Consider the following 5,683-nt stretch of genomic DNA (forward strand, 5'->3'; position numbering starts at 1 on the left):
GAGAATTGTACTTGAGATTGAAAGTTGAAAACAACAGATACCATATCAGCTGCAGAAATCAACATCACCAAAACAAAATAACTCCTCCCCCCGGATTATGTGACTATTCGCGTGTTGTTTTGAGCTTGCAGTGTGTATATTGGTTGCTCTGATGATAGTATATTCTGCTGCATAGCAACAATGGCTGGACTTTATAAAAGAATTCATTGTATGTTAAGTGGGTGGAATTATAATGGTAGCGGAGCGATGCGATAATTTCCATGAACTGCTCCCCAGGTGTACAAACACCAACTTACTTTCTGTAGTAAGAGGAGTGGAATTTGGACCATGCAGCGCCTGTTTTTTCGGGTACATAATGGGAGAAAAAAGCATCAATTTCCCGGCTCTGTCTCCTATTTAGCCAAGTGTGCCTGAAATACATCCGACGCCATTCAGACATCATTGGGTCGACAATATTCAGGCATCCCTGTTGGCTGTCTAAAACAGGCAGTAGGCCCCCTGCATATGTTAATGAGGGAACTCGCCCCTGTTTCAGGGCCTCTCCTGGAAATTCATCAGCGCTGAGCAGAGCAGGTATCGGGGCCATGGAAGCCATCTTAGTCCAACCCGCTTCTGTCCATATCTTACAACATCTTCACACCACCCACAAAACCTGAGAGACTTAGACTGCAGAGGAACAGAATTTCCAATTTCCCAGTAGATACTTACATTTGAAGATTAACCAGAATGATACCAGGGCTTAAAAGGTTAAATTATGAGGCCAGATTGCACAAACTTGGCTTGAATTCCCTTCACTTTAGAAAGAGTGATCTAACTGAGGTCGTCAAAATGATAAAGAGATTCGATCGGGTAGAACAGAGAATCTATCCACCAAGTCCAAGTTTCCCACTCTACACCTATCCGAACCCCAATCTCCCGATCCCCATTCCCAAGTATTACTTTCTCCCCCCAAGCCACTCCTCCAAGTCCTGTCACCCTCTCCCTCTCATTTCAAACCTCCCCAGTCCCAATCTCCCAATTGCACTGTGGGAGCCCGATTTAAATATGTTAATTAAGTGTCTCGCCTCTCCACAGCGTAAAAAAGGCATTGGGCGCTTGGGACGCGTTTCTTGTGTTTAAGCCTTTAACTCCCCCGACCCTTTCCCACCCATCATGGCGGGGGTAGGTTAATATCGAGGCCCACAAGTCTCGCCCACCCACAAGCTGGTCTGGTTACTCCCGAGAAGGACACCAGCACTGTGGGGGGTTAGTGCGGTCATGGATCGGAGAGTGGGGTGTTGAAGTCACGGAGTGGGGAGGGGATTGAGGTCACGGAATGGGGAGGGGTTTCAGGTCATGGAGTGGGGAGGGGTTTGAGGTCATGGAGTGGGGAGGGGTTTGAGGTCATGGAGTGGGGAGGGGATTGAGGTCACGGAGTGGGGAGGGGTTTGAGGTCATGGAGTGGGGAGGGGTTTGAGGTCACGGAGTGGGGAGGGGTTTGAGGTCATGGAGTGGGGAGGAGTTTGAGGTCATGGAGTGGGGAGGGGTTTGAGGTCATGGAGCGGGGAGGGGTTTGAGGTCACGGAGCGGGGAGTGTGTTGAGTTCACGGAGCGGGGACTGTGTTGAGGTCACGGAGCGGGGAATGTGTTGAGGTAAGAACATAAGAACATAAGAAGTAGGAGCAGAAGTAGGCCATACAGCCCTTCGGGCCTGCTCCGCCATTCAATAGGATCATGGCTGATCCGAATCTAGACTCACGTCCACTCCCCTGCCCTTTCCCCGTAACCCCTAATTCCCTTATCTGCTAGGAAACTGTCTATCTCTGATTTAAATTTATTTAATGTTGCAGCTTCCACAGCTCTCTGGGGTAGCAAATTCCATAGATTTACTACCCTCTGAGTGAAGAAGTGTCTCCTCATCTCAGTTTTGAAAGGGCAGCCCCTTATTCTAAGATTATGCCCCCTAGTTCTAGTCTCACCCATCAGTGGAAACATCCTCACCGCATCCACCCGATCAAGCCCCCTCACAATCTTATATGTTTCGATAAGATCACCTCTCATTCTTCTGAACTCCAATGAGTAGAGGCCCAACCTACTCAACCTTTCCTCATACGTCAACCCCCTCATCTCCGGAATCAACTGAGTGAACCTTCTCTGAACTGCCTCGAGAGCAAGTATATCTTTTCTTAAATATGGAAACCAAAACTGCACGCAGTATTCCAGGTGTGGCCTCACCAATACCTTGTATAACTGCAGCAAGACTTCCCTGTTTTTATACTCCATCCCCCTTGCAATAAAAGCCAAGATTCCATTGGCCTTCCTGAACACCTGCTGCACCTGCATACTAACTTTTTGTGTTTCATGCACCAGGACCCCCAGATCCCTTTGTACTGTAGCACTTTGCAGTTTCTCTCCATTTAGATAATATCTTTGATTTTTTCTGCCAAAATGCATAACCTCACACTTTCCAATATTATATTTCATCTGCCAAATCTCTGCCCACTCACTTAGCCTGTCTATGTCCTTTTGCAGGTTTTTTATGTCCTCCTCACTCACTGCTTTCCCTCCTATCTTTGTATCGTCGGCAAACTTGGATATGTTGCACTCGGTCCCTTCCTCCAAATCATTAATATAGATTGTAAAGAGTTGGGGTCCCAGCACTGACCCCTGTGGAACACCACTAGTTACTGATTGCCAGCCCGAGAATGAACCATTTATCCCAACTCTTTGTTTTCTGTTAGATAGCCAATCTTCCACCCATGCCAGTATATTTCCCCCAATCCCGTGATTTTTTATCTTGATCAGTAATCTTTTGTGTGGAACCTTGTCAAATGCCTTTTGGAAGTCCAAATACACTACATCCACTGGTTCCCCTTTATCCACCCTGTATGTTATGTCCTCAAAGAATTCGAGCAAATTTGTCAAACATGACTTCCCCTTCATAAAACCATGCTGACTCTGTCCTATTAAATTATGTTTATCCAAATGCTCTGTTACTGTTTCCTTAATAATGGACTCCAACATTTTGCCAACCACAGATGTTAGGCTAACTGGTCTATAGTTTCCAGCTTTTTGTCTACTTCCCTTCTTAAATAAGGGTGTTACATTAGCAGTTTTCCAATCTGCCGGGACCTTTCCTGAGTCCAGGGAGTTTTGGAAAATAATCACCAATGCATCCACAATACCTACCGCCACTTCTCTCAAGATCCTAGGATGTAGGCCATCAGGTCCGGGGGATTTATTCGCTTTAAGTCCCATTATTTTACCGAGAACCATTTCCTTAGTGATTTTAATCGTGTTTAGCTCCTCCCCCCCCATTGCCCCCTGTTTGTCCAGTGTTGGGATATTTTTAGTGTCCTCTACTGTAAAGACTGATACAAAATATTTGTTCAGCGTCTTTGCCATCTCCATGTTCCCCACCACTAGTTTCCCGGTCTCATCCTCTAAGGGACCAATGTTCACTTTAGCCACCCTTTTTCTTTTTATATAGCTGTAGGAACTCTTGCTATCTGTTTTTATATTTTTTGCTAGTTTACTTTCATAATCTATCTTCCCTTTCTTAATTAATCTTTTAGTTATTGTTTGCTGGCTTTTAAATGCTTCCCAATCTTCTATCCTCCCACTAGATTTGGCTACTTTATATGCCCTTGTTTTCAGTCGGATACTATCCTTTATTACTTTACTAAGCCACGGATGGCTGTCTTTTCTTTTACTCCCCTTTTTCCTCAGTGGAATATATTTATCTTGAAAGATGTGAAATATCTCCTTGAATGTAGACCACTGCTCTTGTACCGTCTTACACTTTAATCTTTTTTCCCAGTCCACTTTAGTCAATTCTACTCTCATACCTTCATAGTCTCCTTCATGTAAGCTCAGTACGCTGGTTTGAGATGCAACTCTCTCACACTCAAACTGAATTTGGAATTCAACCATATTATGGTCACTCATTCCAAGGGGATCCTTTACTGGGACATTTTTTATTAACCCTGTCTCATTACACAGGACCAGATCTAAGATTGCCTGCCCCCTGGTTGGTTCAGTTACATACTGCTCAAGGAACCCGTCCCTAATACACTCTATGAACTCTTCCTCCAGGCTGCCATGCCCAATTTGATTAGCCCAGTCAATATGAAAGTTAAAGTCCCCCATGATTATAGCTGCTCCCTTATTACAAGCCCCAACTATTTCCTGATTTATACAGAGTTGCAACTGTTAGGAGGCCTATAGACTACGCCCACTAGTGACTTTTTCCCCTTATTATTCCTTATCTCCACCCAAACTGTTTCACTATCCTGATCCTTTGACCCAATATCATTTCTGATTATTGCAGTGATTCCATCCTTGATTAACATAGCAACCCCACCTCCCTTTCCTTCCTGTCTGTCCTTCCTAATTGTCAAATACCCTTGTATGTTTAGTTCCCAGTCATGATCATCTTGCAGCTATGTTTCCGTAATGGCCACCAGATCATACACATGTGTAGTTATTTGTACCGTCAACTCGTCTATTTTGTTACGAATTCTGCGTGCATTCAGATAAAGAACTTTCAAATATGTTTTCTGACAATTTATTCCTGCTTTTACCCCTTTTACTACTTTACCTTTATCATTATACATTCTGTCCCTTCCTGACATGCTCTGGTTTTTAATTTCCCCACTGCTACCTTGCTCTATTGCCTTCTCCGCTGTCATTTTTATTTTTCGCTCTCTTAAAACCTCCCCCCCACTAATTAGTTTAAATCCCTCTCTACAGCCCTAGTTATTCAATTCGCCAGGATTCTAGTCCCAGCACTGGCCAAGTGAAGTCCGTCCCAATGGAACAGCTCTCTCCTGTCCCAGTACTGATGCCAGTGTCCCAGGAAGCAAAACCCATTTCTCCCACACCAGTCTTTGAGCCACGCATTTAACTCTCTAATTTTATTTAACCTAGCCAAATTGGCATGTGGCTCAGCTAGTAATCCAGAGATTATTACCCTTGTGGTTCTGCTTTTTAGTTTGGCCCCTAGCTGCTCAAACTCCCTCAGCAGAACCTCTTTCCTTGTCTTATCTATGTCGTTGGTACCAACATGGACCATGACAACTGGATCCTCCCCCTCCCACTCCAAGTTTCTCTCCAGCCCAGAGGAGATGTCTTTAACCCTGGCACCAGGCACGCAACACAGCCTTCGGGACACTCGCTCTCGGCTGCAAAGAACCCTATCTATCCCCCTAACGATACTATCCCCTACCACTACAACATTTCTTTTAACTCCCCCCACTTGAATGGCCCCCCGCTCCACGGTGCTGTGGCCAGGTTGCTCATCCTCCCCGCAGTCCCCGCTCCCATCCTCACAGGGAGTAAGAGCCTCAAACCTGTTGGACAAGAGCAAGGGCTGTGGCTCCTCCAACACTACCTCCTGGATCCCCGTACCTGCCTCACTCGTAGTCACACCATCCTGTCCCTGACCACGGACTACATCTGAATTAATTAATCTAATTGGTGTGACTACCTCCTGAAACACAGAGTCCAGGTAACTCTCCCCCTCCCTGATGTGTCACAGTGTTTGAAGCTCGGACTCCAGCTCTTCAACATGGAGCCGGAGTTCCTCGAACAGCCAACACTTACTGCAAATGTGATCACCGTGAGCGTCAATGGTGTCCACCAGCTCCCACATATTGCAGCAGTAACACATCACCTGCTTTCCCATTCTATGTAATTAATTAAA

This window comes from Somniosus microcephalus, chromosome 8, assembly GCF_052327205.1.
Source record: "Somniosus microcephalus isolate GS21.2 chromosome 8, FLI_Smic_1.0, whole genome shotgun sequence".
Taxonomy (NCBI): Eukaryota; Metazoa; Chordata; class Chondrichthyes; order Squaliformes; family Somniosidae; genus Somniosus; species Somniosus microcephalus.